The sequence below is a fragment of the Ovis aries genome, chromosome 18, assembly GCF_016772045.2.
Source record: "Ovis aries strain OAR_USU_Benz2616 breed Rambouillet chromosome 18, ARS-UI_Ramb_v3.0, whole genome shotgun sequence".
Taxonomy (NCBI): domain Eukaryota; kingdom Metazoa; phylum Chordata; class Mammalia; order Artiodactyla; family Bovidae; genus Ovis; species Ovis aries.
In genome coordinates, this window is record NC_056071.1 from 31931020 (window position 1) to 31941126 (window position 10107).

Consider the following 10107-nt stretch of genomic DNA (forward strand, 5'->3'; position numbering starts at 1 on the left):
TCACTCTCTTACTCCAAACTCAGTGACTCACCGGTCCCCACGGTAAGTCCCTGGCCATACCAGGTGTGGCCATACCGAGTGGGGATAGGGTGGGATGCAGTTCCTGTCCTCCCAGACAGCAGGAGAGGCCCTGGTTCCCCCACCAGCACGCTCAGGGCACTGGAAAGCCAGTGGCGGTGGTGCTGATGGGGAGCAGACAGCTGGGACCAGCCTGACTGTGGTGCCCAGGGGGGTGGACTGGCAGTCCCAGGCCCTGCCTGAGCCTGGAACATTTTGCATCTCCCCATGGTGACCTGACCTGGAGGAGGGCATGGCAACCCACTCTAGTATTCTTGCCTGGAGCATCCTCACAGACAGAGGAGCCTGGTGGGCTGCAGTCCATGGGGTGGCAAAGAGTCGGACACGACTGAGCAGCTAAGCACAGCACGCGTGGTGACCTGAGCTCAGAGTGGGGGGAGGGGAACGAGAGGGCAGGTGGGGCTTGAGAGACACCCCCAATGCACCCCCAACTCCAGGGGGTGTCTCCCATCCTTCAGAGCTGGCAGGCCGAGGAGCATGAGGGAAATTCACGCCCCAGATTTATTAAAGATAGTTCCCATCTGGGGCCTTGGCTTGGTCAGGGAACTTTGTGGCTCTGTGGGAGAGGTATCTGATTCCATGTCTTTGGTTCTCTGGGGTCTCTCCGGGGCTGGGGTACATCCTTCAGGGGCTCTGGGCACTGGCAGAGGGACCTCAGACCTGCCTTGACTGTCCCTCATGCTCCTCGACCTGCCGGCTCTGAAGGATGGGAAGGACCACGTGTCTCTTAAGCCCCACCCCTGCCCTCTCATTCCCCGCCCCCACACTTCGTTTCTCCTCTTGGGGGCTCAGCTCACGCAGGCTCAAGCTATCTCTTCACCTTGTCCCCTGGCAGCCCCCAGGCCTGTCCCAGTGGCTGCTGTGAAGAAATGTGAGTGGTGGGGGGAAGTTCAGAAGATACCGTCCCCAAAGTGCCTCCTGCCGCCCTGCCTGCCCGAGGCCTCACTTCCTTATTATGGATCTTCCGTGGGGCTTTGGGGACGATTTTCAGCTCTTGAGCAAAGGGCCTCTAGGGACTGTCTTTTCCTCGGGACTGCCCTGCTGCTGTGGCAATGTGGGATGGGGATTTTAATGTTGCCAGGGACTCAGCATGGCTGAAACGTCCCCCGGGCCAGCTTAGCTGCCCAAGCATTAGCCCTTGGGGCTGCCGCAGCCAGGCCTGTGGCCCTGTGAGGACAGAGATCAGGATGGCATCGTGCCTTGGGGGTGAGCCCTCCAGTGGGGGCCAGAGCCCTGACAGCAGTGAACCCAGGTGAGGGGCATTTAAAACCAATGAGGTGTAGAGCTGATTTATTTTCTGTGCGGTAGGAACTAAAGCAACATCATAAGGCAGCTGTACTCCAATAAAAATTGATAAAAAAAAGAATGGAAACTAATGAGGTATTGCCTTAGGTTGGTCAAAGTGGTTCTTGATTCTGCCTTTATGGACAAGTGGAGTCAGCTGAAAAAAGGAGCACAGGGAAACTGCGTGGTCAAAGGTGCAGAGGCAGCGGGCAGAATGACCTATTGGGGGAACCACAAGCCTTTCCATATGACTGTCGGGAGTGGAGCGGGTGTGTGGATTCTGAAGGGCAGAGGGTGAGCAGAACAGCTCAGAAAGGACTCCAAGGGCTCAGGCAAGGACCTGGAAACTTCCCTGAAGCCAGCAGTGTTGGGGAAGAGCTGGGACCCTCCTGGACTCCTTGCACAGCTGTGCAGGGAGGGCCCTGCACAAAGCTGGCGTGGCAGATGGCAGCCGACTCAGCTCTGCCTCTCTGAGGGCCCGTGGGAGGCTGCCTGCCCACCTGAGCCACCTGAGCTGCGGAGTGGTCCAAGGCTGGCTCCTCTGGGCTGGCTCTTCCGATCCCTTCATGAGCTCAGGTTCTACTTCTGAGGGCAGGCAGGTTGTAACAGAGGGGAGGGCATGAATTTGGAATCACCCAGTCCTGGGTCCATATCCAGACTGTGAACACCAGGTGGTGAGATAGTGAGAAAGCAGCAGAGACACAAAGGTAACCTGGCTAGTGACCTTTGACCCCACCATCCCACCTCTGGGACTTTGTCCCACAAAGACACCTGTAGACCTACAGCGTATGCACAAGATCATTCACAACGGTTGTGAGAGCTAAAGATTGGAAACACCCTCTCTACCCATCAACGTGAGACTTGCTCAGACGAGGGTATGTCCGCAGAATGTGGATGCTTTCTATGTATGAATGTGCAAAAAGCTCTGGGATTTTTGTCAAGTCAGAAAGCAAATTACAAGTCAGCTAAGTGCAGAGAAAAGAGATCATGTCCAGGCCAAGGGGACAAAAGCAGTATGATGTGTTCATGCTCATGAAGAGAGTTCAGTGTGCCTGGAATGAAGGGGCAGTTTCTGGCGAGTGAGATGGAGACCAGTGTGGGAGGGCCCCTAGGATCAGAGAAGAAACAGAAAACCACCAGGAGCCAAGGGACAGTTTTCAAAAGGCGCTGATCGACTTTTTCTGGTAATAAGACCTGGCAACTATAAAGCAGTAACTCCCACTGATAATGGGCTTTATACGCATTGTCTCCTTTAAACCTCTCAACAACTTCAAGCCCCATGAAGGAAGTGTAGTCATCATCCTTATTTTACAAATGACGGCATGGAACTCATAGAGTTTAGAGGTCTAGCCCAAACTCACACAGCAGAGCCAGAGAAATAACCCAGGCAGTCTGGTTCCTGAGCCCACACCTGAATTGCTCTGCTATCCTGGCTCTCAGAATGGGGGCCTGGAGCAGGGTATCCTGAAGAGGCAGGAGGCTGTTATAACAACCCAGACAAGAGGCAGAGAGGGCCTGGGGGGAAAGTAGTAGCTTTGAGGATGGGGACTCAGGTGTAGATTTGAAAGCTTTCAAGGGGGTGGAAACAAGATCTGGTAAGGAGTGAGGTGTGGCTACTGTGGAGGGGGAGGAGTCCAAGATCCATTCATTCATTCACTCACCTTAGCAAGATCAAGTGCCCTGTGGGTGCCAAGCACTGTTCCAGGAACTGGGCTTGCCTCGGCCACCAACACAGAAAAAAATCTCTTAAAGTGCTTTCTTTTTAGCTTTAGGTGGAAACAGACAATAAATACACATAATAGCTATGTTAATTATAGAGTCTGGTAGAACTGTGGAAAAAATTAAATAATGCTAAGAGAGACTGGCAGTCCTGGTCAAGAAGACTTCTGAAGGTTTAAATGGGGTGGTCAGGGTGAGCCTTATCAGGGAGGTGACATTTGAATGAAGACAGAAAGAGGGTGAGGGAGTGAGCCTTGCAGAGACGTGGGGGAGGGGCATTCTGGCAGAAGAGCAGGAGTGGGAACACCTGGAACGTTTGTTAGACTCCAGCGGGCAACCGGGCAGAGATCTGGACGGGGGATGGTGGGATGCGCGTCTGGGTGTCTGGATGTCAACAGCGTACCCGGCATTTGATGTCTTGAGACAGGAGGAGATCAGGAGGGAGAAAGTGAAAGGTGGTTGTTGGTTTCAGCATCTGGGCCAAGCACGATGGTGAAAGAGGAAAGGGAAAGTCTGGGGAAGAAGACCAGCTGTGAGTGCCTGAGGGGCACCTGGGAGGCAGGGTCCCACCAGCATTCACATTATCTGGTCTGGAGCTCCTGAGAGAGGCTGGAGGGGCAGTGTGTTAAGGATGCAGCAGGAAAAGCTGAGGGTGAAAGCGGCCTGTCTCCTCCGGGTGGGCGTGAGGGGCAGAGAGAAGAAAAGGCCCAGGACGGAGCCCTGGGTGGGGACTTATTCAAAGGTGGCGTTGGGAGGAGCGGGGGGAGCACCAAGAAGGGGCCGGTAGGGGCAGCGACCAGAGAGGCAGGAGGAGGTCTGGGGTGTGTCTCAGGAGTCAAGACGGCCCATGTTTCAAGAGAGAGAGGCGTGATCAGAAGTATGGAACAATGCTGAGGAGCACAGAGAGATGTGGGCAGAGATGGGGCACAAAATAACAATCGGGACGTTGCCAGTGACCTTGGTGGAGTGTTGAGTGGGAGTCAGGTCTCAGGTTCAGAGGTGGGAGGTGGTTGGCGATGGTGGTTTGCTTTCAAGAGCTGCCAGGCAGAGGCTGGAGGTTGGGGTGAGGGAGCTATTGAGAGAGGGTTCCGGTAGGATGGGAAAGACAGTGGGTTTGATGCCAAGAGGCAGCAGCAGGAGGTGGGGGATGCAGGCAAGACAAGGTGGAGGCCGACAAGTTCCCGGAGCCTCTCTGGGGCAGGTCTGAGGTGCTGCACTCCTGCTCCCTTCTGGTTCCCATCCCGAGGAGGGAGGAGAGGAAAGTGGCCTGCGGGGGTTATGGGAGGGGAACGTGGACTGAGCCTAGCGGGGAAAAAGGCAGGAGCAGAGGGAAGTGCTGACATCCTTTACAGAAAACGTGATGGCTGTTTCCACCGTGGTAAGAACGTAAAGGAAACCTCGTGAAAGCAGGCGTGGGGGTGCCTTTTGAAAAGACTTCCTGAACATGCAGGTTCAAGCCCTGCTCCCAGCCTGTCCTGACCTCATGCCTAAAGCTGGTGAACCTCGGAGGGCTCCCCCAACAGAAGGGCTTCCAGTGGGAGCAAGCCTACAGACCCAGTGATGGAAGCGGGGTGGATGGGGTGGGAGGGCAGCCTTAACCAAGAGCTGGAGGCAGGGGAGCCTGTGACATCTGGAAAGCAGGGCCAGAGGCAGTGCTGGGGAGAGAGGCCGAGGCCTGACTGCAGAGACCAGCCGACCAGGAGAGAGCGTCAAGACCCTGCGGTGCCCAGGAGTCTGCTGAGTGTGACCCAACCAGAAATGCCCACCGGCCCTGGGTCTACCTGGTGCCCCCGGCCTGGTGGAGCCTCCAGGGGCTCACTGCCCTTTCCAGTGGTGGTTTAGTCAGTCAGTCATGTCTGACCCTTGCCACCCCATGGAGTATAGCCTGCCAGGCTCTTCTGTCCATACCAGGCTCCTCTGTCCATGGAATTTTCCAGGCAAGAATACTGCCTGGAATGGGTTGCCATTTCCTTCTCCAGCAGATCTTCCTGACCCAGGGATTGAACTCAGGTCTCCTGTATTGCAGGCGGATTCTTTACCAACTGAGCCACTGGGGCCCTCTCCAGGGCCCAGGCCAAAAGTGCAGGGAGGCCATGGCTGTCTGGGGGTGTGGCGGGGGTTGAGGGGAGGGGAAGAGCTGCTTTGTCATCTCTTCTCTTTCTGGGCACACCTGGACCTCACCCACTTAATCTTCAGAGCTACCCATTGGCTCGGGGGTGGGTATTCCCCCTCTGGCCCAAGGTTTCTTAAGAAACCACCTGCTTCTTTTCTGAAAATTGAAACTACTTTTAACTTCAGGGAACAGAAACTAACCCTGTTGGTACTAACTAACCCTGTTGGTATTAACCCACCTTTAAATGAGTCTCTACCCGGGGCGCCCCATACACACACACATACACGCTTCTCACCCTTGTGTGAATAGGTGCCAGACTTGGAGATGATCCATGAAGACCCCACAGAGGGGACGCTGTCCTCCCCACTCAACAGGTGGGGAGGCTGAGGGGGAGACACAGTGACTAAGCTTAGCTGGCATCTTAGGGAGAGGTGAGGTCACTGATGTGACGTGGAGAGGCCTGGCCAGGGGGTTATCTGTCCTGAGTTATCTGCATATGGCTGGCCACACGCTCTCTTGTGACAGCGGACGTTCTTAATCTCCCCCTCCTATCTAGGATGCTGCTTTCCCGGATGCCTTGGGTTCCTGTGGCTCTCACAGACATGAGAAAGTTCCTCCTACCCTGGTGAAAGGTGCTCAGGGCCTGAGAAAGGCTCCGAGGGGGTACTCGGCGCATGACCAGCTTCGTGGACACTCTTCAGTTCCCAAGGCACCCCACTGGGGACTCAGAATTGACTCCTGATGGCCAGAGCTTGGGGTCCACACGTGGAGGCTGGACCAGACTCCCAGTTGTGACTCCCAGCAACCTGCTCTCTGCTTAGCCCTGCTGCTGCTGCTGCTAAGTCGCTTCAGTCATGTCCGACTCTGTGCGACCCCATAGACGGCTTAGCCCTAGCGCCCCACAAATGCCCCAGTCAGAAATGCTCCCCACTTCTTTCTGCCTCCTTGAGTAGAGAGCGCAGGCTCTGGGCTCAGGGATGAAGTTTTGAGGCCACCCATGTGACCCTGGGCCAGAACTGTGACTACTCTGGACCTTTGTTTCCTCATCAGCTATAGAGGGGTGCTCATAACGACACTGTCCCCAAAGGGTTGGTGAGGACTCGGGGAGATAGTTCCAGAGCCTGCCTCACAGGAGGTGCTCAGAAAACCCTGCTTCCTTTCCCCCAGGGCCCCAATTTCCTGGGACCACCCCCCGACTGTTGGCTGCTAGGTGCCAGGAAATGGGGAGTGGAGCTTTAGGACTTGGCCCTGCTCGTGGGAGCTGAGGGTTCACCTGGGTTTTAGAGTTCATGTCCCTTTTGGGGCCTCCCTTAGGAAGGAGGCCACAAGCTTCAGAGTGAGAATGAGGAAGTGTTGCCTGAAGCGCCCCTGACAGGCTCACTCCTGACATATGTGAAGCTCAGGGCAGAAGTACAGATGGAGGTCTAGAGAACAGATGTCTAGATATTTAAGTTATAATCAAGCTTTGTTGTTCATTGTTGAGTTGCTAAGTCAGGTCTGATGCTCTGTGACCCCATGGATGTAGGCCGCCAGGCTTCTCTGTCTGTGGAATTTTCCAGGCAAGAGTACTGAAGTGGGCTGCCATGACCTCCTCCAGGGAATCTTCTCAACCCAGGGATCGAACACGCATCTCCTGCATTGCAGGCAGATTCTTTACCAGTGAGCCTGCAGAGAAGCCACAATCAAGTAGACCCAGTGCTAAACAGAATATCCTCCAGCCTCCTGCACTGACATGCATTCAGAATTCTTAGACTTGAAGAGTCCAGGGCTGGAATGTGGCGGCAGTGGGAAAGCCAACCCCAGCCCCACCCCTGGCCCCTACCTGGGCCTCACAGGTCACGTCCCCAGGCTGCTGGTCCACGGTCCATCCACACACCTGCAGCAGCTGTCCTTGAGGAAATGCCCATGAAGACTGTGGGGCAGGGAACTCGGGGTCCTGCACTGGGAGAAGGAGCAAGACCCTGCCATCAGAGTTGAGTCCCCTTGGCTCACGGACTTTCTCCACTTCTCTTGGGGAGGGAGGCTAGAGGAGGGCCAGAGTGTATTCTTCTGGAGTGCAGGCTCCAAGGCAGGGGCCCTTCTTGCCTAGGCCTAAGTTTAATGCTGCCCCTGGGGTGCTCCCAGGACCTGGCTCAGGAAAGAATGTCTCCATCCTGCTTACATCCCAGGACGTGAAGCATCCCATAGCCTCAGTGGCTCAGTTGTTAAAGAATCTACCTGCAATGCAGGAGACCCAGGTTCAATCCCTGGGTCAGAAAGATCCCTTGGAGAAGGGAATGGCAACCCACTCCAGTATTCTTGCCTGGAGAATCCCATGGACAGAGGAGCCTGGCGGACTACAGTCCATGGAGTTGCGAAGAGTCGGACACGACTGAGTGACTAACACACACACAGAGCCCTAGTGGGGTGAGGAGATGCGGGGAGCTGGCCCTCTCTGTGCCCCAGACACCAGGGCTCCTGTCCAGCACCAGCCCCTCCCTTCCTGCCCCGCACACCCCAGTTTCCTCTTGCAGTGGCGGGGAAAATACAGCCGGGAGGCGGGGAAGAGGGTCTGCCACTGTCTGCCTCCACTTCTCCAGGACCCTGACCTTCCCCTGCCTACTCTGGTTCTCTGCACTCCTGGTGCTAAGCCCTGCAGGCAGTGGGCAGCCCTCCCTAGCTTGTGCCGGGAAAGTGGGACACTGACTACTTTAGCCAATGTTTCTTGCTCACTCAGCTGAAAAGCCACTGCTTCCCTGAGGCTCCTAACCTTCATCGGGCCTGGCAGCTCCTTCCCTGATGCCATGTGACAGGTCCGACCTCAGGGATCCTGCACCTGTCCTGCTGCCCATCCTGCTCCTGGGTGCCTCCCTCACGGGGACATGGCATCTGCCACAAGGCTGCCACCCTCCCCCATCAGTGCCACCTGCCTTTGGCCTGGGCAGGACCCATTACTGTAGTTCCCCCTTCTGCCTTAGATGGGGTGAGGTGGACAGACCCTGCCATCGGGATTGAGAGGCAACTCAGAGACCTTGTCCATGGGGAGAAGCCAGCCCTGGGCCCTGGGATTTTGTGGGAAGGCTGATGCACACCCTGAGCTGTGGCCAGGAGGGGCCTGTGCGGATCCTATTCCCAAGTATGTGACCAGGAACACTCTGGACTGGACATTCAGGGGGAGCTGAACTCGAGCCTCCTCCTTCAGCCACGTGGCCCGTGGTACCATCTGCCACCTTAGGGACGAGTCCTGCACACGAAACCCTCACCCCTACCTTTGTTCACTGGTGGCCTTGCTCTTGCTGTGACAACATCACCCCTGCCCTCAGCTGACATAGCTCCCTGGGGGTGGGGACGGTGGGGATAGGGTCTGGCACCCTCTGTGGGGTGCCCACCTCATCCCGCCAGGTAACGGAGGAGAGAAGGAAACACACCCGTCACCCCTGGGCTGTGGGCCACCCTGGAGGCCCCTCCTCCCTCCTCACCTAGATGGCCCCTGTCCCCTTCCTGGTGAGCCATCCCTCCTGGCTGGCTCAACAAGGGGGACCAGTCGCCTGATCTGTCGGTCAGTGAAGGGACTCCATGATGGGGGGCAGTGCTTGGGATAGTCACCACGTGTGGGGAACCCACATTCTCCCCTGCAGGCAGCCTCCCTGGGTCAGGTGGGATGCAGGTCGGCGGCATTAGTCTGAGAGGAGAATCACTGAGCCTGTCCTCTTTTCACACCTTTCTTCTGCCGTGCCCCTCTCAGTGCCATCCCCTCCTTGTGGCCCTTGAACTCAACAGTGCCCCCTTTCTACGAAGCATTCCTGACTGCAGAGCTCCCCCAGCCAGTCTGGGTGGAGGACCCACAACCGATTCCTGGGAACTGGCCTGCGTACTTCCTTGGTCTTATCCTGCCACCCTTCTCCACGCGTGCCCAACCCGTGGGGTCTTACAAGAAGTGACGGGCTCATGACGCTGTCAGGACTCACCTATGGCTTAGTTGCTCATCTGAGAGACAGGCACACCCTGTCCTTCACTCCATATCCCAGACAGCATGACCCAGCTGCATCCTGGTGGGAAGCACCTCCCTTCTCTGGGAAGGGCTCAGGAAGAAATCGAGGATCTGACCTCATGTTTGCATCTATCCGGGCCTGTCTCAAGCCACTAGATGTTGCGGGAACTTCTGCAGGAGAGGAGGCAGTGGGCAGGAGAACCCAGTGGGCTACTGAACCCATCCCTAGCCCCTTTGGGGGGCAAAGCTGTCCTTCTCTCTTTCTGGGGTTCCGAGTTGAGGGCTAGCCCAGGCTGCACAGTGAGGCTGCCCATGAACTATCCCTGACACACGTTAGAGATTTGCAGGGGACAGAACACCAGTGGATACCAGGCTTGGAGCCCACCTGGGGGCTGAGAGAAGCAAGCTGACGCAGAGCGGAGGCTGCTAGGAGCAGGGGACGGGAGATGTTGGGACACTCTGTCCTTCTGGGAGCATTATTGAGCTGGGCTTGCAGGATGGGCTGGAGGACCAGTCATTTCCTCTTTCTGGATTGTGACTTTTTAATGAGATCATCCCCTACTTTACTGCCCACCTGGCGTCGCAGGAGCAAATGAGGTGAGGCAGAGACTGAAAAGCATAAAGGTGGTATTATTATTAGTAGGAGTCATATTTGACTTGCTAATTAGCTTCCTAAAAATAGCCACGTTTATTATAGCATGGGAGAACCCTGAGCTGGAGCTGGCGCCCTGGATTCTGCGGCAGCCTTGCTGTGTGACCTTGGGCTGGGCCCTGACCCTCTCTGGGTATCTGGTTCTAGATGGAGGCTAGACAGTCTCTGAGGGCCATAGGCTCTGAGTGTGAACCAGCTGTCAGATGCAAACTCAGGGAGGAGGGCTCCTCTGAGGGGCTGGATCAGGTTAATTGATGTCACTGAGGCTGTCCCTGGTGCCTGTTGGGGAAT